At 27.9% G+C, this 25,414-nt stretch overlaps 1 long non-coding RNA gene across 1 annotated transcript in view; it reads left to right on the forward strand.

Moving 5' to 3' along the window:
- Window positions 1–456: 456 nt before the first annotated feature.
- Window positions 457–25,414, forward strand: part of LOC126894288 (uncharacterized) — a 25,983-nt gene continuing 1,025 nt past the window's right edge. The window contains exon 1 of the long non-coding RNA XR_007701374.1: window positions 457–610. This is a non-coding gene — a long non-coding RNA (uncharacterized LOC126894288). The remainder of the gene's footprint in view (window positions 611–25,414) is intronic.

The raw sequence follows: 25,414 nt of genomic DNA on the forward strand, positions 1-25,414 counted from the left end.
GTAAGATGAAATTTCTAAAGTAATTTCTATATCTATCTACCTTTAGTTAATATGTGAATAAAGGAAGGAGGCGTGACCGTAGTCGGCGGGATATTCATCTACCGTGCGAATTTGAACTCAGCCTTGAGGCTGAACCCAACTGAGTAGCTATATTATTGTATGTTAAAAAAAAACAAACAATATATTAGCACCATCAATTTTTTAGTTTTCAATATTCACGTATCGTCATATTCGACCACTGCGATTCATCCCCGGGGGCTTAAAGACCTTGGCCGATGAAGCCAAAGGTCATAGTTATGGGGTTGTGGAACCAGATGTCCAGCAGTAGAATAGGAACGAGTAATTCCGGTCCCACTATGGAATATACAACAAACGTGTTACAATCGATAAAACTAGTTCGATATCCTTTCGATTCTCAGGATAACAATAGGGAAAAACTGGATTGACAAGAACGACCAGTATCCCTTCGGCAAAAACCCGATTCAGCCGTTTTTTACGATTGCTCACGTGGCGAATACTATCGGTTTTGAATATTTAGGTTTCAAACGTTTCTCAACCACTGGAGCCGATAGTCACACCATAAGAAACAATTTACAAAGTCTTAACATACGTAAGTAAACTGCTTTTTCAACTATTTCGGCACGACTGATATTATGATAAAAATTATAACTAAAAATTAATATCAATCTCGTTAGGTTTCATGATGATTACGATCCGAAATACTTGAAAAATTATTCTTGTTTTATTTAAAATATAAAAACAATTTTTTTAATAATCATCATCTTAAATACTTAATACTGTATTTGTTTTTTATAATCGCTAAATAAATTTTAAAAACGTGAAAAATGTCTGAAAAAATTTACAATTGTACATTCAATTTAAATATTAGTGTGTTTGAGTTGTATGCTTGACGTTATTTAACTCATTTCTCTCGTCGTCATCGCCAGAATTTCTACACTTCACTTGAAACGACCTCTTTGTATTAGAATTTCCAGCCGTCTTAATCGGAAATTGTCAACTGCAGCAAAGTAGACTAACGTAATTCTTCCTTTTATTCAGTTTTCTTCGTTTTATAATTAAACTCCGCCACCACGTCGCCGCCATCATTCTTCTCGTTGGCTCTCGCAAGAAAACGCATAATAAATCGACTTGGAAACTTTATTATTACATTTCCCGTTTACCTCTCTTCTCGTTTTTCATTCCACTGCCTCTTTACCCCAAACTCGATTCTCTCGACCCTCCGCTCGTTTCGTTATTTTGTTTTATCGCCAAGTAACTCAAATTATTTCACTCGTCTCCAGCTCACAGTGTGCGTGTGCTATGAAAGGAAATACATATATACGTAAGAGAGCACGAGAAATATATCGCATAGAAGAAGAGAGGCGGAGAAAGGCGTAGGGGCGGGTGGCCAAGAGGATGCGGCACGTCAAAACTAAAGTTCGCCCTCTTTTCCACGGGTTGTTCGCTGCTCAGCTATTGTGTATGTTAGCACCCGCTGCCCTTGCTATCTAACCCCGTGTCCTCCGCCGTTGCTGAATCTAAAAACCCTTCGACTTGCACGCGGGCTTCATTATTCATACAAAAGTTTTCTCGTCAACATTTTCCTTTGCCTGTACTGCTGCCACCACTGTTATTTTCCCGACGTTCAATTTTTGCTTCCTTTTGCCCCCAAGGACTTCTCGAACCATTCCCACACAGAGACGTCGCGCATAAATTATCTATCGACCCTGACTGTCACATGTCCTAACTTCAACAAGTATATCTCCTCTCGTGTTTTATATTTTTCGTCGGTTCTACACAAACAATAATATTCGCCGTACATATTCCACACATGCATGATGAGTAATTATAAAATTACATCATATGATAAACACTGATAAATTCATTTTTTACTGAAATTTATCCTAATATAAATCCTACCAAAAAATTTTTACCATAATATTTAAAATACGAAAAATGAAAAAAATTACTTATAAGTAACTGTAACTGTCTTTCCATTGATTTTTAGACTTTCGATTTAATAATACTCAAAAAGTATCATCTTTTATTTTAATTCAAAATAAATTTTTTACCAAAATTTTAACAAAAATAAAATATTTAACATCACATAATATGTTTATAATAATTAATAAATAAATTGTTTATTTAAATAGTAATAAAAATTTTAGGTATCTTGGTCAACGGCGCCGTTTTGTTGTATTAACTAAAAGCGTGAAAACGATCAAGTTAAGCAACAATCGGTGGCACGAGTGATTGGATGGGTGAATATTAATTTGAAAAAAAAAATTTAAAAAAAATGTTTGGGTTGGGATTATGAAATATTAATTCTGTAAGATAGAAATTAATTCTCTATGTTTCATATAAATGTGAATCAAGACAATTTTAAACGATTCACGCCTTGTTGACGGATATCATAAAAAATACTGAACGTATCTAAAAAAGGATACGTCAGTAAATACAGTTCAAACATTTGATGAAGTAATTATAATCCGTAGAGGACAATATGGCATAATAATATCAATGGTTTTAAAAAACGTTGATAGATTTTCCCCTTTTAAAAAATATAAAAAAAAAATTCGAACACTAAAATTGTGTTCATAGTTAGTATATCACTTATCCATCCAATCACTCGTGCGTGGAGACACCCGTTGACCACCACCTTTTTAAACAAACTTTTAAGATAATTTTTCTTACATTTATCTTGGAAACTATTAAACATATTTAATTTTCGTAAAAGGAAATATTATTTGATTAAAAAAACTCTACAATAATATGTAGATAAATTATTTTTGTTTTCATCCTATCAGGGATAAAAATCTAAAATTTGATTTTCTTCAATAGGGGTCTCTATTTTTAGTTTGGTAGTATGATAGAAAAAAAAATTCCATACAATTTTATAAATATTTAAATACGTTTAACTGTTTGCGTTGGAAAATTGTTTAAAGTTTTGAATTCAACATACAATTTCATCATCATTAATTATTAATAATAACGGAGGCAACAATAATTTAAATCAATGGCCCCATAAATAATTTTATATTATATCAAAAAAATGTTATTTTTAAAACTGAATTTTAGATTTTTTACCACTGAAGGAGCGAGAACAAAAACAATCAATTTAACTACATAGTATTCTACAGTTTTCTGAATCAAACAATATTTTCTTTTAAGAAAACTACAAATTTTTTGGAAGTGTCCTATCCTCAATCGAAAACCATTTATACATAAATATACATATATATATATATAATTTAGCGTATTCGTTAATAAACTATACTAAGACATAAATTAAATTATCATGTCCAGCAAGAAAATCAGTGTACTATAATTCTTCATATAGTTTTCGATTTCCGTTCGTTAATTTTCAGTGCATATGGTTCACTGATTTGTTCTCCAATAAGTTAAGATTATTTTTATCGTTATTTGAAAAATTGTTTTTTAACAAAATCATTTTAAAGTTTTGTAAATTGACGAAAAGCTTAAAATGGTAAAATGAACGATATTTATGTGACTGTCTAACACGTTTATAGGCAATATAATGCCTACAGTAACATTTTAAAAACTATTGTTTTAAAAGTAGATTGTATCCGAATAAATGGATTTTATTAATAGATTACATTTAAAAAATGTCCACATTTTTATATTCATTGAGAAAAAAAATTATATCTTTTGTTTATACATTTTTATTAAATATCATTAATGGTTAATATTTATGATTCAATAATTGAAGTTAATCATAATTATTAAGGTAAATAAATATTTAAAAATGATAAAGTTAACCCGAATTTCGTTTAACCAATTACAGTTTGAATTACTATTTTTTCATGATGGCTTTTAACTTTTAATCAGATAGATTTTATTAGCTACCCCCCAAAAAAAAGCAGTATATACAGTATTATAAAAAATAATATTTTGAAATTAAAAATAAAACAATTAGAGATTCAGAAATGACTAAAGTAATATTTCTTATATTTTGTGGATAATACAAATTCGATGGTTAACAGTTAGTACAGTGCAGCACACTATTTTCATTACATTATCCAAGTTGAACATTGAGCATTTTTTATTATATTACCCTCGTACATAGTGAACTGATTTAAAATAGAAGCGATTTTGAGATTGTTCGTCCAAATTTAAATTAATTACGTTTGGGGTCGTGTGTCTTTTAAAGTGAATGGCTGCATAAAAGGCTTTTAGAATGGTACGAACATCGCTGTCGTGGAATTTCAGGGTATGCAACCACTCACACACACACGCAGACACATGGGAATTATTTACGTAAAATAATGGTATACTTTGTACGCATATATACTTTCTTTTGGGTGCTGAGAGAGGTTCAAACGTCGTAGTCGTCGGTAATAAAATTATACCAGCAAAAGAGATGAAGGCAGGGCGGTAACACCTTGTCCATGACCGTAAGTGGCGGTGTAGTGGATGGATGATAAGAGTGTAGTTAGTCGAAGACGGAACCGAGGGTGTGTATGTACAGCACATATACACACACAATGTGAATCCAGCAGTAGTTTTAAACTTCCACGTCGTGTGCACCGCCCGCACCCTTCTTTCGCCGAATGAATAATGGCGGCGGTGATAGCCCGGGGGTAAAGAATCCCCTATTTTCTTTGCGCCGCCCCATGCTCTGTGAATTCTTTAGAAAGGCGGGCGATGTGCATGTAGTAGACCCGGTAGACCAGGGACTATACCGGGAGATGTATACGAATTCTTGGTACAGAGAAACTACCCGCCCGCCAGTCGTATTTATACCCTTAGAAACATTTTAAAGGCATCTTTACCCCGGCGACCACGTTATCGGCGGATTCGCACGCGCGGACGACGGTGATATTACGGGCGGCGGGACCATGACCCGTATGAGTTACGGCCTTAAGGTTATAAACCGTGCCAAGAAATCCTATTAAGTATTATATGAAATACTTTGACCGACCTCCATTACTTTCTATGCATTTAAAATTTACGTCCTGCACCCCAGTTATATGTGGTGTGTGTGTAGGAATTTTAAACGATAACCATATTCCAATGTGCCACTCGTGTAATAATCAATTTTTTGTGGAAAAATATCAACTTTCATTTTATTTAAATATTAGATTATTTCTTATTCGTCGGGAGTTTTTTCGTACAGTAAAATGTATTCATCGATTTCCAAAAATAAATTTATATGTAGTTAAATAACAATTTTTTTTTGTCGGGTATCGCATAAAATCTCTTCTATAAATAAAATTAAATATTTTCCTATGAGTTTATTGTTGCTTAATTGTAATTATCATTGCGTACAAAACTCGTTTAAGTGGCAGTTATAGAAATAATGTGATTACTATAACTCCTACTTAAATGTTTGACTGCATTAATAGAATCACCATGTACAGCAATGAAATGTTTGTTATTATTATTATAATTTGTAATTCTATAAAGAAAAAAGAACACCTAAGAGAAGAAATGCTTATAATTTATTGAACTCTAAATTATTTGCGAGTACTTGAAGAGTTAATTGACTTTCAACAATTCTAATTTCGATAAAAAATAGTTATGAAATTTATTGTGTGCGTGTCCAGCACTTTTTTACTGGTTTTTTATTATTCGACATAATGCACATTCCCGGAGAATAAAAAAGTTATGGATACAATTGAGTATTCTTATCTACTTCGAAAAAAACTTTGTTACTTGATATGATTGTGTTTTGTTTTAGGTACAAAAAATATTAGAGCAGTCTCATCTGTGAGTGTGTACATTAATGTGAGCACTTTTGGTTGCAATATTTTTAACGAAAAGAGGGTACTACGCCATTCTCTTTACACGTGGGGTGACCACAGCGGAATATATTTTAGCCAAAAACATAATGTTTTTCTAAAGTGCGTGTGTGCCGTAGAATATATGATATTTTTGTGTGTATAATAGTCGACCTTTGTACCATTGCAGAAGCCCTGGGGTTATGAAAAAGTAGATAACTACGAATGTGTAATTGGACGTGTTATGCGTACGTTTTCTCGAGCATTTACCCCCTCCCCTCACCTATCACGATTTCACAAGAGGGTTAACAAAACAAGAGGTAGAAATTTAAAATTAATTTTCCCCGGTGGCCATTGTTTTTTCCAAACGGATTCCAAATCCTTTTTTAACAGTTATGTAAGGCTTTTTGGAACTCGTACAATGTATTTTGTGTATTGTGTGCTTTATATAACTCGTCCTTCAAAACCAACCATTTGAATTTTTATTTCACAAATTAATATCCTACTTTTTAATCGATTAAACATAATTTCCTTATTATGAGTCGTATAATTTATAGAGAATATATAATATTAAGAAAAAATTTACTCAAATAAACATAATCATGTACCTATACCATAAAAAAAAAACAATTTAAGTTATTCCCTTCCACAATTGTAACTTAACACTTTAATGATTTTTTTTTTTGTAGCATAAGATGTTATGGTGTGGAATAAAAGCAAAAATCGAATATTTTCTTGTTCGCCGGGGTAACATTTAAATTGTGTAATGTCGTAATTTCGATTCAAATGTGTTAAATTAACATTAACTATTTCAATGAAATTTATTAAAATCTAATCATTATAGCAGTTCAGTATTTATGATTATATTTGCTTCTTGAATTTTTAATGGCTATTACAAAAATGTCAGCATTTAGATTGATAAAAGTTTGTGTTGTCTAAAATTTGTTATTAAATAATTACTTTTGTCACGTAAAAGGTATGCTAAGTTTTCGAAAATAATCGTTTTATCTCAGGTCACGCATTCTCAACTATAAAGGTAAGCGTCTCTTTGGATGATATAGGTGTACATTTTTCGGGACAATGATGCTTTTATTGGATAAGCACTCGCGTGCATAGCATTAAAGATCTATATAGTTATAAACGAACAGATATAAAGTAAAAGGAGAATAGGGAAGTCAAAATATAGTTATTCGGCTAATGTTTCATCTGCGTAACTGTACCCAAGAGAATATTCTTATCGGAAGACAAGAGCTCGCCGACCAATAATTTACACGTTTGCTAGTAATAGATAAGGAGAAGAAGCCAAGTCCTAAGAGAACGTTATCAAACTTAGTGAATACTTCTACAGTAAAGTAACCAAACAATCATAAACAATAAAATAAAGTACTACGATTAATAAGTTGAAAAAAAAAACTTTGATTGTTAATTATTTACAGCTAATTGTACTTAAAATAACAATTGCGTTTACTCGATTTTGTACTCGGAATCACATTTTTCAACTTAATCCAATGCCGCTTTTCCTCTAAGTTTTCACCCTCTAATTAATATTAAAACTTGCAACTAGCTAATTAGTTGACGAGTACCTAGGGTTTTCTCTTTCGTCTTTTCTCATTCATCCCATTCTACATCGCACAATGTATTTACGAGGAGGGGTGTCCAAATTACATTTTCTTATTCTGTTTGCCTGTCGCATGCAATTATGCTCAGAAAAACCCCTTCTTCCAGTTAAACACGTCACAGCTGAGGTAATTATAAGCACCTGCACGGTAGTTTCCATATGTCGACGCTTCGTGGTCTGGTATTTATTCAATTTTCAATGAATAATTTGTTAAAATGCATTGAAATTCAACAATTCTTTCTTTTTTTAATTAGACCAGTTTTTAAATTTATTTTAAATATTTTATTTATTGAATAACATAATCGAAATAATCTTTTTTACGGTTCATAACATCATAATACTTTTTTATGTATTTCACCCTTAAAATATTTTTCATTGTAACTGGTGTACTGAAGCATGTTAAAACATTGAAGAGCATATCCCTAACGAATATAAATTATATAATGTTTTTTTTATTTACATTATATTTAATGTACATATTTCTGTACTGAGTGATCTATATATCATAACTAGCTCAATACTTAATTACTCAATTCTTGTTAATTATTGTATATTACAACATACATACTTAATTAGATTATAAAATAAAAAAATGATCTTATTTAAGTAAACGTTGGACCAGTACTAAAGTATTATAATTTTAAAATATAGAAACTGATACACGGGTGCTGCTTTTTTTATTACTATTTATTTCCCGGCCGCAATTTTCTTCTCGCCAAGTATAAAAATGATAATAACTTCTGAAACACTGATCCAAAATTTATTATTTACCAGATGTTTTTTTAATTAATAATTAAATAGATTTTTAGTTAAAAAAAAATAAATTTATGACCTTATAAGAGACTATGTTGGGTTATTTTTTTATTATTAGAGAATGTTTTACTATTGGATTAAAAAAAAAATTATTGAATGGACTTTTTTTTAAGCTCATCATTCATAATTTTGTTACCACAGAAATATTTGAAAAATAGATTTTTCTTATTATACACTTAATTAACGCCAAAATTTACACTTAATATTTCTAGATATTTAAAGACTGAAAAAATTAAGATTTGTTTTGATTTTACTAAATACAGAATCCAGACAAGGTTTATTCGTAATACCTAGAAAAGTTATTATCTGTGAATCTCGAGAAAACCTTTTAATGTTGATATTATGTTTGATTCGAAATATTCTAAATGAAAAATCTTTACGACCCTCGCTACCCTTCAGAGAAACCTAATAATAAAATAAACCTCTGGGAGAAAGAGTGGGAAATCTTGATTTCTCCTGCAAAGCAAAAACGGTACAAAGGAGGTGAACACATACGTAGGCAGTACGAAAACATTTTCCTCCGGACGAACCAATGGGGAGCAGCCAATTTTAATTGCTTTTTCCTCTTTTACTTATTCCCGGGCGCCAACAACACCATACGTACATAAGGGTGGAAAATAAGAGAAGACCGGCCAACATTAAAGCGAGGGAGAGTGGAAAAGAAAAGAGGTAATAATACCGCCAGTAGAGGTGGTGGTGACCGGAGGAAAAGTAGTCGTAACACAGCGCCGTCGTTTCCTGTTTGCAGACGCCACCGAATGCGGATCTATACTTTCTCAACGTTTTCCTTTTTCTTTCCAGAACGCGCCCGCGCAACGTCGTTGCCGCCATTTGTAATAACCCCTGGGCTTAAAATCCCTTACGTCGCCACCGAGCCTTTATGAACAACTCTGTTCCGCAACCTTCCAGTGCCTCCTTACTCTTTCTCTCTTTATCACCCCGTAAACTTTTGCAACATTACTGCGACGGTGGCTCTTTTATTGTATGTACTCTTCTTTGCTACCTCCACTGTAATATTCTTCCACATCGCTAACAAGTAAATGCCAGAGGCTGTAGATTTTCTTTGGAATATTTCCATTTTGAAATTTGTTTTGATTTGGCATTAAGTTTGTATGTTTAAGCGAAAGTCAAAGGGTTGTATTGATTTTTTTCCCTGATAAATATTTGACAGTTATAATAATTAATTGATATTCTAGAAAAATCTTTACACTGTTGCTGAAAAATGACTTAAGATTAATTACAATATTTTAAGTGAGATTTAATTTTAAACTAATTAACAAAACATGATAGAAATCTATAATATTTTCATGATTTAATTCGAAAGAAAACTATTTTTAATCACTTCATATAGAGTGTTCATTAAGTAAGGAAACGGGTTTCTATTGTTCTCATTGTTTGAAACAATTTCTTTACTTTTTAAACATTCTTTATATTTTTCAAGTTAATTATTAGTAAAAAATGACTAAAAAATCACAGATACGTAATTCGGAAACGGTGTTATTATTATAAACCCTAAACACATACATATTCTTAAAATCATAGTAAAATACTTACCGAGGAGAATCTTGTTTAGTAAATTATTTTCCTATAGCTATTTACCAAACTATTGATATAATGTTTTGTTAATAGGAAAAGCTTTATATTCCAAGTGTATGAATTTTTCTTTAATTGAAATTTTTTTCGTATTCAATATATAAGAGTACTTATTTATCAGTAATTATTAAATATTGTACAAGTGTAATATTATTTAATCATTAGGATAGTCCATATTATACATTTTTTGGTCGCATTGCTATAGTAGCACCTTAAAGTTGTAACAACAATTCAATAATTTGATGAAACTTGATTAAAAAAAAAAAATAAAATACGCCAGTTTGTGAGGTTAATGTTTAGATAAAATTAGATTTTTGTATTTATTTTTATATTTTGTGCCATGGATATTTTTCTGAGAATAATTTAAATACTATAAAAGTAATCTACACGAAAAAGGAACAAATTTGGTACTATTTGTTTAAAAATATTGACTAAGTTATAAAATTTCAAAATTAAAATAAAATTCTATATATTTTTTTAAACCCAAAAGAAACTACTATAATAATATAGCCAACAATTTTTGAACCCCATTAGTAATCATAGAACATTTTTAATATAATTAAATTAATTTAATATAATTCCATAGTTAAATATAATTAGTTTTATATTAATTTTTGTATGATTTTTAAAATAACAGAATTCAGAGTGTTATTGTTACCGGAGTATTAATTTTAATTATACTCTAATAAGGTGTTAACAAAATGCATTTTTTAATGATATTCCTGAAGTGTTGCTGTTGTTTTATGAGTTTCATTTATATAATTATAATTACTATTAATATATCAAACAAAACGTGCTCTTACTTTGTCAGTATAAGATTAGTAACACTGATTGAGATTGAAGATGGAAAATATAAATGGTAGAAAGTGTCTAAATTTTGACTCTGTTATCCCTCGCCCTTTATAAATCTGACGTATCTGTCTAGTCTTCTAGTTCCTTATTACCGCGATAATTTAATAAGCAATATTATATACATAATGCATTTCCTTGTAGGGACAAATTTATCTAGACGTTTTGGATAAATGTCTAACCATTAGACTAAGTTATTTTTGTCTTGATTTCAATTAGGCTACTCAGGAGTGTGAGCTTTTTACTTTATCTATACAAGGTATGAAGTAAAGTGTGGTTAAGGTGAGCCAACTCGTTTCCAACGTCTAAAGAACCACCTGTCAAGGCTTGTCGACAAAATTTACCCTCGAAACATATCAGCGTATACGGAAAGTCCTGGCGTCGTTATTCCCATGAATATGCATGAAGTGTGAAATCTTGTATGCTCTCAAATGTACATGGCATACGTGTTTCTTTTGATCTGGCTAACTTTAAACCGTAATTATCTAGACAGCCGCTCTTCAAAGTCAGTACGTATCTATAAACAGAAAAGTGTTATTGACTATAATAAAAGATAGGGGTAAAAAAAAAATGATTTTTTTCTCACTTAAGTATGATTACGTATGATTAAGGTTTTTCATTTTAAGTTGATAGGGACCTTTTAAGGGTTTCTGTACCTTCGTCAAACTGGACGTGACACATGACATGGTTTATTTTTGTACACGTCAGTTGACGAGTAGTGGTATTTTCTCAACAGTCAAAAGTGATAAGGCGAAATAAGGAAAGTTTTCCTGTGTATGTAATTCAGTAAAATACTAATAACAACAGGGGAATGTTCCAGAAAAGATAGATTAAATCGTAACAATGGCTTATAAAATGGTTTTTGATGAAAGCAGAAAACTTTTGTATTCGCGCTAATCACTATGGAGGGAAAGGGAAGAATTCATCTTAAAACATTTTAACGATTTTCAATTTGGCACGCTTCAAAATTCCTAAGTACACTATGATGTACTTGAATTTATGTATGGTAGTAATCTATAAATGCCAACAAATCTTCCAAAATTATTTCCTCGAATAATTTAAACACAAAGGAATTTCTTCACTGTGTTGGAAAATCATTATAAAGAGAACAATAATAGAAAAGCCTTAAGACTTAGATACATGGGCATGGTTTTCAAAAGAGCCTTTCTTCTGTAAAATCTTGGAACGAAAGAGGTCTTTATTATTGTTGTTATATAACTGTTTCGTTGTTCAAAAGCTGACTATCTCCGATGACTCTAAGAATAACAGCGTTTGAAAATTTTAATAACATTCATACTCGTATAATTTATAATTACTGTAAAATTGTTTGCTCTCTTCGTTTTTTTAGTTTTAGATGATGTAAGTAATGATATTATTTTAATTGTAGTCAAACTGATAATAAAAATTCAAATGCATTATTAATTAAACTTAATTGAGCTGTTAAAACTTTTACTAATCAAACAACTTAATCATATATTTAAAAATTGTTTCAACAATATAAAAAAAAACTAACAAAGAACTAATTGTAAGTTATATAGAGTAACCATTGCTGAAACTTTAATGATTCTCATTATAAACTTCAAAGGAAAACTTACTATAAATTATACAAGTCTTCCTTTATACACTAGTAACGATGTTTCACGCCTTACCTTCAAATATTTTAACTTTCTGGTGCTTGTAACACATCTTGCAACTGAATACAATAATATTATTTAAAAAAACAATTTTTTTTTTAATGTATAGACAAATATGTTGTAGTATATATATAATATATTCTAAGTATATAAAAAAAAATTATACTCACACATTTAAAATGAATAGTTCTTGAAATAATTACATGCTAAAAAAATAATTATTTTAAACTAAAAAAGACGTCTATTACATTTTTAAGAAATAGTCGAGCCATTTATTTTAATTGCTTAAATCCTAAAGTTAATCGGTTACAAAAATTATTTTTTGAAATTTTTAAAATTTTATAAAAAATTAATTTAATTTAACATATAAACATTATTAAATATAATTTATATAATTTATATTCATTATGCATCAAGCAAATCATATGAAATTTCATGAAAAAAACAGAGATTGATTTAAAAAAAAAATTAGTACTAAAGCAATTGAGTGTATTTTAAATTAAATGCAGTTTAAAATGAAAAAGAAAAGCGTTATTTAATAGCAGATATTTAATGTGAGACGACTAATATTATGGACGAAAATAGAGGGTTGTTTTACTACTTTTTTGGAGGGCGTATCCCCTTTACTCTCAGTCTTTTCCAGGTTTATTTTACAAACTTTGTTTACTGTTAAGGCGTCGAGATAAGGCGGGCTCAGTAGTAGATTTTAATTGTATTTAAACATACACCCACACTCATACTCACACTAATGTTATATAGGCAATAACAAAATCTTCTAACAATCCTTCGAATCTCTTCTCTTTTCCCATAACCATGTGTATCATAAAACCAAAAGACCCTTAAAACTTTATCGCACTTTGCCAGCTGACAGTGACAGTGCTAGACTTAAGAATACGACAGGCGTCTAGAAAACTACAAGAGCTATTACACATAATAATACAAGAACACAATAAATAAGTTTATACTCGACATAAATTTCTTTAATTGTCTTCTCATTGTTATAGCAAAATTCAACTGAATACATTTATAATAAATAAGCTTTATTATAATAATATGGTAAGAGCATTATCATTACTCCATAAAATTTCAATTAAAGACAATAAATTCTAATTCAAACAAATTTAACATCTAATACAAATTAAATTAAAAAAATTATTTTTGTCAATGTGATTCTACTAAAAAATACACATATGTACAACAAAATTCTCCAATTAGTTCTTATATGATGATATTTAACTTTGATGTGAAGTTGAGAAGGTATTTTCTTTGTAATGGTGAATGTTTTTTATGTACATCCATGAAAATTCCCAGCTCTCACTAAATTAATTATGTAAATCTATGCGTCAGAAAAACCCGATTTTAATGCAGTTGAACATATTGTCGCCAAATATTTAAAAACCTCAATATTAGAATTAAAAAAATATCTTTATAATTAAAGCAAAAAAACGCATTTATAAAAAAACTGTTCTACATTTTGGAATTTCTAAAGATTTTTAAAAGATACAATAGTCCAAATGAAATTTTAATAGAATATATAACAGACAAAATGCTTTCTTTTATTATGCTTCTGTGGTAAATTTAATGGAAAACCTGCGGAATGAGAGATTCCATCATTTATGTAGAAATTTTTTTTACGACTCTATTCTTTAAATCGATTTTAAATAAAAAACATTTAAATGTACTACAAAATTAGAAAAAAAAAAATGTCCAACAATTGTTTATATTTGAAAATTCAACTATAAAAATAAAAAACCGCAATTTTTTCAAAATCAACAAAAACAAAAAAAAACTAAATGTTCAAAGTTTGAAAATGTTTTGAGACGTCTACGTTCGTCAAATCTATATTTAGTTAAAGATTTTTGACAGTACTTTATGATAAACAAAAATATGTCCCGATGATATTTTTTTTAAGTTATTTGACTGTAAAGCCAAAAACGTCTGTGAAAATTTCTTATTTTTATTTATTTTTCTGTAACGTTCTCCAAAATAACTGATCCTTATAAAATCTATAAGAGAAAATATTTATTTTTTTGTAAAAACTTAATGAAAAACGTAACCACAGGAACGGTTCGAAAAAGACCATTGACACATGTAAAAATATTTCTTTTCAATACAATTATTAAAAATGTACTGGAACGACTGTATTTTTCTAACCATATCAAATGAAAAATTTCGGACGATTATTTTCTTTTTCGTTTATCTATGCAAATTTTGTTATAAAATAAATAATTTAACAAGCATTTAACATTTAAGTGAAATTTCAAACATAGAATTTTGCAAAATATGCAAATTATTGTGATGTTGAATAGATTTGTATGGAATATTTTTTTTATGAAAGAGTTTTTAATCGCCATCAGATACATTTATACTTGTGCCAATTATACCACGTATACTACGACTTCACTATAAGGGGTTTTTTTTTTAATTGCCAAATAGTGAAAAAAAAAAAGTAATACTAAACAATACTATGAATACATATTTGTTAAAAATTGTACAAAATAAATAAAAGATAATTCATAAAATTTTTTTTTAGCTTTTACAACAATTCTAATTCAGTGCATTATATTGAAATTCCACCGGTGTACCTTTCGCTTTTAACACGAACGTCGCAGCCACCGACCACCTCCGTCAGATTGAAATTCAAGGCGTGGTTGTAATTCGTATCATACTTATGTATATCTATACACTTATATACATGTATATAAAACGTGCTTTGTCCTGAATACGTTTTACCAGGTTGGAAGGGCACATAAGGCAGAGTCGGTTGGTAGAAAAGGCTCTTTCTCGAGTTTTGCATGATAAAATTTATGCAAAGCCTAACAACAAACAAAATGGCTGCTTCTTATAAAGCAAAGTCTGTATACAGTAACATTAAATTATAAGAACAACAAAACTTTTAATTAAGTCTTAGATTTCTCTTTGTTTATATTATTATTATCTCATATTTTATGCCAACAGTGTTCTAGCAGATATTTTTGTTATAATTTTTTTTTTTATAATCCTATGATTTTTATTTTTTTACTACTTACAACCTGTTATATTGTTAACTTAGGTCCAATATTAATTCTTTGTATTACAATTTTATAAATATACGTATGAAAAGGCCCTAACAGCTAAAACCTATTAAGAGAGGTTAACATAATACATTTATGACAAATTCATTATTTATTAACCTAGTAATAGTATTTTTTTTATTTTTAAAAACTTAATGTATTATACAAATATACCACTTAATCCCCGGTGGCACAACTTGAATCTTAATATGGTATCTATAAATATATTGTATCGTCTTAGATTCGGTCACAATGTACTAATAGCTCATGCTAATTTTTATCTCTAAATTGTGTTTTTTATTGGACTTTTCACGATGACAGACATTTAGATGATTTTTCACATTATCACTTAACTGTTTTTATTCTCTAAACATAGAATAGTTTGTCGGTGTTAATCAATTCTTTATCACTTCATAATATTCATATACTCTCCCTTCCGTCATCGTTTTAGAGTCTCAAGCTATCGCAGTTATTTACTCTATTATTTATTTTCTCTAGAGCGCAACTACTATTATTTAAATGCATTTATTTAGTACTTAGTATTTATAATAGTCGAAATATAATATTTGAAAAAATAAGATTTTAATAAATTAAAAAAGAATTAATGTGATTATTGATTTTGAAAATTAATTATTTAAAAAATTCATATATTTTTCAATATGTTCAAATTTTGTTATAAAAATACTAATAATCATTTTAACAATTACAAATTAACAATCAACACACTAAGTGTTAAATTATGAAATGTTAACTATTTCTGTGTGTTTTCATTTTTAGTATATTAATATGGTTGTAAAAACTCATCACTATGTGTGTTATATGACCTTCATTTTTTCTACAGTTTAAAAAAACTCCTAAATTACATTCCTATCGAAAATTTTGGTTTATCGTTCAAAATTGTTTTCATGGTTCTAAAAACATGGTGTTTTTTTTAACTACGTACAATTTAAATTGTTATAAAAGTTGAATATTCTTCATGAATGATGGTGATTTGGTTACAAATTAATGGTTGTTAAGAAATAAGAGGTCAAATAAAGGGATCTTTGTCCTTTTGAAATTTTCTGCTTACGGCAAACCTCTTTTAGAAACCTGTAACATTGTATTATGCTGCTGATTTACGGGACTCCATCTGAAACAGCGCCTTTTGATACATTATTACATAATAAATCAAATTTAGCACCCGATGTTGGCGAAAATTAAGACGAGTCGACAGCGGTGATGGTAATGGCAGAGGGTGAAATATACGGTTGAAAGATGAGAAGAGGAGAGGTTTCATAATTTAAGACTTTCTGGGCATGGGCTCCAGAGTTTAAAACTAATTAATTTTACCGCGATTTCGTCGGGTTTCCACAAGCTATATAATAAATGTGCGTGTGAGTATGTACGTGGTTAGTAAGAACTGAGTTCAAGTAAAATACAGCCTTGCAAATGTATGAGTGTATGTGATAGTGGTTGTCGGCGAGAACACTTAAAGTCGTCCGAGGTTGGTGAGCGTACTCGGGCGCGCAAAATTCCTAAGTTATTATTCGTCGAATATATTATATTTTAGAATGAAACGGCAAAAGAGATGGAGGTATGAATGCTAAAGAAGAAGTGAAATAGAGAATAGTGAGTAGTGGTATAAAGAATACCAAGACGACGACGACGGATGTAAAGGGGAAAAGTTTGCTTGGGAAAACTTTTGGGGCCACGTCGAGAAACCGGATAAATAATAATTATTAAGGATTCCAAGGGATGCACATAGGTCTTACTTTGTGGGTGGCATGGTGTCGGTACCGTATCACATTATTATTGAGAACTGTGTAACAGTGTTAAGAAAGGTACTTTTAAAATCGGATCGAATTAAAATTCTCCATGAATAGTATAAATTTTATTATCAATTAATACTTTTTTTTAAAAAAAATTCTAAGAATTTAGAACTTAAATTCTTAATGTAATAAATTATTTCTGTTAATAATAAATTCAGATTGTTTTAATTTATGAAAGTGCCGTCCTTTTTTATAATTATATTATATAAAATCAATAATTAATTATAAATATACTGAATATTGAATATTCCATAAAATTTGTGTATTCTTATAAAATTGTGCGATATCTATTATCAATAATAGTCCAACAAATAAGTTCTAATTTTGTCTTCATAAATCAATCGTCATTTATTTTTTTTATCCTAACTCAAATGATTGTCTAAAATTTATTGTGGTAAAATCAAATTAATTTTAAAAATAAGATTTGTGGTGCGTATAAACGACGAAACCCAAAATTGTGGTGAGTCTATCGGTCATGCGGTTTTCCTTTAAGGCTAACTATAACACCAAATGAGTAAAATACACTTGTGGTTCACGTATACGATACTTTCCAGAACTTTGCACCACAAACAATAAAAACTTGTTGAAAGGTGACCAACTGCGAGTGTAGGTCAATTTATAATAACCATATCGTTATTTCTTCTTAGTACCTACAAAAATTAGTTTTACGTAGAATTTTTGTCAGTATTTTTAAAAGTCATAAAAATAAAATAAAATATTTTTGCTGTTTTTAATAAACTAGTTAGCGAAATATTTTCATTATGTCTAATAGTCACTTTTATAAATGATGAACTTTATAAATCAAATAAAAATGTGATATTAGTAATAATTTCCTTAAATCACTCATTTATTTTAATGTAGAGCACATATTTTTAAAAATGTCCATTATTATAATTTAGTATTCAAATTCAAATTCCATAGTAGAAAATCATGAACAGAATTATAATATTATTATCATTACAAGAATGTGTTTCGTTTTGTATTGTAAATGAACACTTATTTGTTTGCTTTCAAAATATAATGAACAGTATTTTAGTTTTCACTTTTCTTCAAAGGCAAATCAATAACAGAAAAAGCAAAGATTGAATGTATAACGTAGAGAACATATTATTTATTCGTCAATCGGCGGAAAAGATAATTATAATATAACGTTTAAAATGCTCAAAGTAAATTTAACCCATAATTAATGGAACGTCGAAATCTGCATATTTTAGGTTTCCTTTTAGAACGTACCGTATTTTCCTAATTCATTAGTTAAAGAACACGAAATTCGAATGTTATTTGATATTATATGCTATAAAATCTTAATTAATATCACAATATTTTTTGATTATTTTATTTTATTAATTAAATATGGCTGTGAGTGTTTTAAATTTATGAGGAACTATACAATTTTTATTTTAACATGTACAAACACAATTGTTTTATGGTTTTTGAAAAGTTTACTGAATCGTAACAAATTGTACTCTATTTATTTACACATAAAATATTATTCTATTATATTGGCTGCATAATGGTTAAAATAAAAATTATACATTTTATGATGGACTGTTAACTATAACAGTTAATAAGAGAATGGCACATTATTTTAGAGAGTAGCTTATTTATTTATAGAGTACTTTTTCTAAAAGACACCAGTGCAAACATTTTTAAGGAAATATACTTTCTATAAATTTCATTGTTAGCCTTTGAAGTTATTAACTTTTGGTTGTAATATATATCGTAAAAGTTTTTTGAGAAATTCCAAAGAGAATTACGAGCCCATGCTCGCTGTAATTGACTTACCATCCTTTTGCCCCACCTGAATTGTCACTGAAATACTGTATAGGTCGATTTATCACGGATACGAATGGTTGCACGTGGGAACGCGTGTGTGTGTTTAGACGAATATATAGGTGAGGGTGTAGTGGATAGTGTAATTTCGTTCCCTTCAAGCGCACTCTTTTGAGTAATGCTATTCTGTCGTGTGGAGGTCAAGGAGGAGGGGGGGTAGAAACTTCTAACTTGTAATTTATGACTCGGCGGTAGCTTTCTCCCATTTTGTAAGCAACTTTCTTCTTACGTACGTGTATACATATTATATGATAGAAATAGGTGCACCTGGCCCCTCCCCACGTCTATGAATCCATTTTCTTGCTTACAGGTTTCTTGTTGAAATAATTATTGACGAGCACTGGAGACTTTTGTCTCCAAAGCTCGGTCTGGGGATTAATCAACTTCCCATGATTCCATTTTCACAGTTTCATTCGATTCTCCACAGAATTTCGTCGTTAAAATAGAAGTGACAAAACGACTTTCCTCTGAGTAAACTAACTTGTTCTTTAATGATCGAGCTCTAATGTCAAAAGCAATGTCACTACCGTTAATATTCATCAAAGAACGTAAGCAGAAATAAAGAAATAATAAAGCACTTGTACTTATTTTAAAAGAAGAAAAGAACTTTATTAAACTACATCAAAAAATTATTATATTTATTTTTATAAAAATTTCTGTATATTAGAGGTAAACTGTCACAATGCTCATGTAATGGCAATTTCAAATGATATCTCACCTCAGTATATATATGTATATATCCAGAGTGATTAGTAAGTAAGAAAACAGGTAAATTGTTACATACAATGAGTACAATAAAAACCCGTTTCCTGACTTACTGAACACCCTGTATATACATATAATTGATTAATTTTTTTTTGAACAAACATAAATAAACTCTCATTTTATACAAGTGGCCCACCACTCACTGACAACTTAAATAACTTTTGATCCAGTTAATATTTTTAGTTGATTTTTTTTTTAAATAATAGTTATACGTTAGGTCTATAGCTATATCTCAATAATTAATTTTTTTACATTTTATTAAAAATATTAATTATTTTTAAATTTTAAATAAAATGTAAAAAAAAAATCTAAGATAGCTATTTTGTAGAGTAGAATTTAAGAAAAATTTTAGTAAAAAAATATCTTATTAATATTCAGTAGTAAATATTCTGTAGCGTTTTGAAGTTTGTGAAAATTTGAATTTTCATGTATTATTTTACGGTATTAAACATTGAAATACGTATTGAGAAAAGGACAGAAGAAAACGCTATCTTTTCAATATACTTTTGAATGAGAGTGATAAGTAATAATTGCCTTATCTAATTTCTTATCATGGTATTAATGCCAAGTTTGTAATGTATACACATTATCATCATATGTATACAAAGTAATCATGAAAAGATAGCGTTTTCTTCTGTCCTTTTCTCAATACGTATTTCAATGTTTAATACCGTAAAATAGTACATGAAAATTCAAATTTTCACAAACTTCAAAACGCTACAGAATATTTACTACTGAATATTAATAAGATATTTTTTTACTAAAATTTTTCGTAAATTCTACTCGACAAAATAGCTATCTTAGATTTTTTTTTTACATTTTATTTAAAATTTAAAAATAATTAATATTTTTAATAAAATGTAAAAAAATTAATTATTGAGATATAGCTATAGACCTAACGTATAACTATTATTTAAAAAAAAAATCAGCTAAAAATATTAACTGGATCAAAAGTTATTTAAGTTGTCAGTGAGTGGTGGGCCACCCTGTATATATTACGAATTGTATAAATTTAATAGGATTATTCATGGTTCATGATAGCAGCGTGAATTAATTAATCAGAAGATTAAAATAATATAGAAATATTTTTAAAGGTTTGCTTGTTTTTTATTATTAATCGAAAAAAGTCATCAGAAATCAAAACTTATAAACATTAATATATCATAAACAAGTTATAAATGATATTTACAATAATAATTAACTGTTTTTTGAGATAATTTCCAATACAGTATTATAAATTTATATGTTTTGTAACAGAGAATCTTTTGGATTTTAAATTTATTTGTCAATTTCGGTATCTATGGAGAGAATATTATTCTCTCCAAAAGTACAAAAATTTCCTTATTATTAATATTTGATTGATTTGGGCGTACTATCTGGTACATAAGTTCTGTTATAACTTTATATTTAAACAGGAGGAAAAGTGCAAGTGAAAAATGTTTATTCGTAAAAATATCAGCATACGCACTTCACCTACAACCGCTACTTTGAGTTGTTAAAATATTGGTTTAAAAGTTGTAATCGACTAGTTGGTATTAATGATTTTCCTAATAGTTCATCGTCTTCTTCTTCTTTTTCCTCGCCTTAATCCCAACTACTTGGGGTCGGCCACCCTTATCCTAAATTTCCTATTGACACGACTCCCACATCATTTACGCTCACATCAGCCGTCTTCATATCGCATTCAATTACATCCTTCCATCTCTTTTCCTTCAACATTTACATCTATAATGGTTCTTACAGCTTCCGATTCCTCTCTTCTCATAACATGATCAAATTATCTAAGTCTATTTTCTTTCATCTTATATACGCTACACCTATACTCGCTCTTATATGCTCGTTCCTTATCCTATCTTCTCTAGTCACTCCACTCTATTTTCCTAATAAAGTATTTTCTAATAAATAAATGGATTAAATACGAATGTTCTCTTTAAAAAAAAAACTGCGACAACCTTATTAAACACTTCATAATTGATAAGTTAAGAATAAAACACTAAAATAAAAGAAACCAATAAAATATTCAAAATATTATTTTTAATTTTTCGATTAAAAAAGTGGTTAGTGATATAAAAATTAATCTGAATAAGCAACATCATATGGATTAAATGATAAAATACCACTAACACTTTTCATAAATTTTTTATAACTATTAATTCCATTAAATTTACCATACAGAAAAAAGTTTCCAATAAAATCCTTTTTTGGACAATTGCTTTTGGCAAAGTATCAACAGGCACATTTTTAAAGGGAATAAAGGAAGCAGCGATATAGCTTAGTAAAACGCAAAACAACAGGTGATGCCCAACTGGCCTTTGAGCAATAAATTAACTGACCATTTATCCCTACACAAAATGTTTTTATCAAAACAGATTTTATTATTTGACCATTTATATACCTTTTTTAGACGATACACCATTTTCTCGTGGTCTACCTTTTTTGTTATTCATTAAACGTTTGTATGACAAATGTTAGACTATTTGAGCTGTTAAACTTAAATAAAGTATAAGCTAATTCATTATTTGTTTTGTTTATATTTACAATTAAAATTTGACTTCTTGATAAAATCAATATCACTTAATTATAATTAAATTAATTAATTTTATTTTTGTAGGTAGATATTACAATTTAATAGATCAAAAATTTAAAAACTTTTAAATTTTTTTGAAGTCCAAACTTATTTAACAATCAAATTGAAGTAGTTAATTATTTCATTGTAAAATACACAATGAAACTGTTTAGAAAAAAATCATTTTCTAGTAATCGTTTTTATAAAAAAATTAAACACGAAATCATTTTTAATTTCAATCTTACCTATTTAAAATAATAACAATAAAAAAGGGTAACATACTTGATTATACCACATAAATATATTAGAATAAATAAAATTGTGTTGAGTTATTATTTAATAATCCATTTAAATTATTATAAGATATAGTAAAACTAGAATATTATTCAGTGTAATAGTTTTCTTTAGTATCTGCTTAATACATAAATCCTAGAAAAAAGTCATTGTTTGGTGGTATTTCACCGATCACTTTTTCAAACCTACTTTTTTGCTAGGTCTTTAATATTTTAATTTGAATAATTCTTTCCAAAAACATCATTATTATTTGATAGTTTTGTGTCATAATATTCTTCATATGATAATTTTTTTTAAATTTTTTTGACTTAAACAACGAATCATAAAAATAGTTCGTCTGAGAAATATAGATAATGTATATTTTACAACGTTCTCATAAAACTGAAATCTTATTCTGTTAATTGGACTTTTTTTTTTGACAGTTGGCAATTAAACTTTTCCATTTAATATTTAAAAAAAAACTGATATTATATTTAACAGTAAATTTTTTTAATTATTTAAAATAATGCATTTAAATTTTGTCACAGTTTTTGAATCTCCACATATTGCTTTATTATTAATTTCCATACTTTCATTGTTAAAAAAATTAAAATTTGCATCACGCCGGGTTTGGTTTATGAATTTTTGAACATAAAAATAATTGATTAACTAAGATATATGCAGTAATTTTTCTCTTGCTATATTTTCGATTTCATCATATTCTAATGAAACGTCTCTTGTTAAATCAAACTTGACTGGTTTTTGAAATCGATTTTGAAAAACGACCGGTGTTGATTTCAGTTTTAGAACCTAGTTTTGGGTCATTTTTAAATTTAAAAAAGTAGTAAAAAGTGATATAGAGAACTGGTCAACATTTTATTTTAACTATTTTCCATTTAATATTAAAAAAATAATGATAGATTTCCATTTAAATTTTGAAAGTTACTTATAAAATCTACCCTACTAAATAATTTTTTCTTATATTAACTTGATAATTACTATGTTCATAACAATAAATCATAGTTTAATCTGTACATTTAAATTAAAAAAATCATATTAAACGAAACAATGGGAAATGGTATTAATAAATCACACTGTATAGATGAATATTATATTTAGATATAAATCATGCAATTGTAACTTCATATTAATTGATTTTTTTATTAAACTAAAATAGAATAAATAAAATGTTACCAATATAATTAACTTATATACATATTTATGTAAACTAATAATCATGAAAATCATTTTTAATAATTTAATGTTCAATAAGGTATAATTATCTTGAAAATGACTTCTCAATCATTTTTTTCTGTACTATGTATTTACAACAATTTTCTAAAATTTTAAGCAACTAAAATCATTATTCCGATATCACTAGTATTGTTTTCGCTTTATTAACTAACTGGCATTCAAAATGAATTTTTGGTTGATGGTGGTGTAAATTACACTAAAGGAATCTGCACATTTAATAATAATTATTTTCACGTTCACTATTCACTTTCAATTTCAACATCGATGTTAGTTAATTCCTTAATTTTCCAACTCATCAACCGTTATCCAAGTGCACCCTAATAGAATAAACGCCACCATTCTTCAGTGTCGAATCATTAGACAATAACATTGTAATGTAAAGCAAAATTACCATACAAGAAATATATAATTAGGATAATTTTATACGCATATTAATATTTATGAATGAATTTTCTTTTAAGTAAACCTTTCATAGAAAACAATATATATTCTACAAAAAAAAGATAATAAATTAATTTTATAATAATATATTTTTGGTTGGTAATGTAATATCAATAACAAAAAAATTAATTTTCTGTAATTCGGTATTTTGTGCAAATGTTTCAAGCGGTCTTGAAATAAATTATAGTTATATTTAAAAGTTATTAAAGATATACAATTTCCGATATACTTGTTGATACTTAAAAATAATACCACAAAATGATCATGTAGTTTTTCAATCTTTATATCAAAATAAATATAAGAACTAATCAATTATGATTAATGTTATTATAATTAAAAATGTAAAATTCAACATTAAACGTTTTAATGTTTTTTTTTTAAAATAAAAACTACATAATAATATAATTGAACGTAAATACGAAGTTTTATTTGATATTTAAGTATAATCTTACCATAGAAGTTAATCATAGATAGCTACAAATAAAAAAAAAAAAAACAAGTATTCGAATTATTACACTTTCTAACTATGGTTATTGAAATTTTTTTAACATCATTTATCAAACTAATTAAAAATTATATAAATTAATTCATATTGAATAATATCTTAATTCTCTCATAAATTTTGATGGATTATTTTTTATATAACTAAAAAAGTAAATCGTTAAACCGTTTAATTGTTTATAACTATATTGCTGAAAAATATTCCAACTCATATTTAATTATTAATATGATTTTGTTTTAAAATAATTTTTTATAAATTTAAAGTATAACTATAGAATTAATTACAATTTTAACTAATTAACTTGTTTAATTTTATTTTTTAGAAAATAACATGTGCTGCACTCTATGCTATATAAAAAATTGTAGCTAAAGTATTATCGAATGCAACGCCATCTTCTTCTGAGTTTTTGAATCATAGAGCAAAGAATTACATCAAGACAGAGAACTCTGGACAATAAAATAGACTCAATGCTACGAATAAAATGTTATAATATTTTTTATTATAGTCCTTTAACTATAAACTTCCTTTGGCTTATAACATACACAAATATTTAGGAAATTTAAAAACTATTACATCAATTTATTTATTTTAGCTTCGATGCGAAGCGGAGAAGGTATTAATTTTACTATGATGTGTTTTTTTTTTTTTTTTTTTTTTTTTTTTTTTTTTTT

The sequence above is a fragment of the Daktulosphaira vitifoliae genome, unplaced genomic scaffold (assembly GCF_025091365.1).
Source record: "Daktulosphaira vitifoliae isolate Bord-2020 unplaced genomic scaffold, ASM2509136v1 Scaffold_1, whole genome shotgun sequence".
Classification (NCBI taxonomy): Eukaryota; Metazoa; Arthropoda; class Insecta; order Hemiptera; family Phylloxeridae; genus Daktulosphaira; species Daktulosphaira vitifoliae.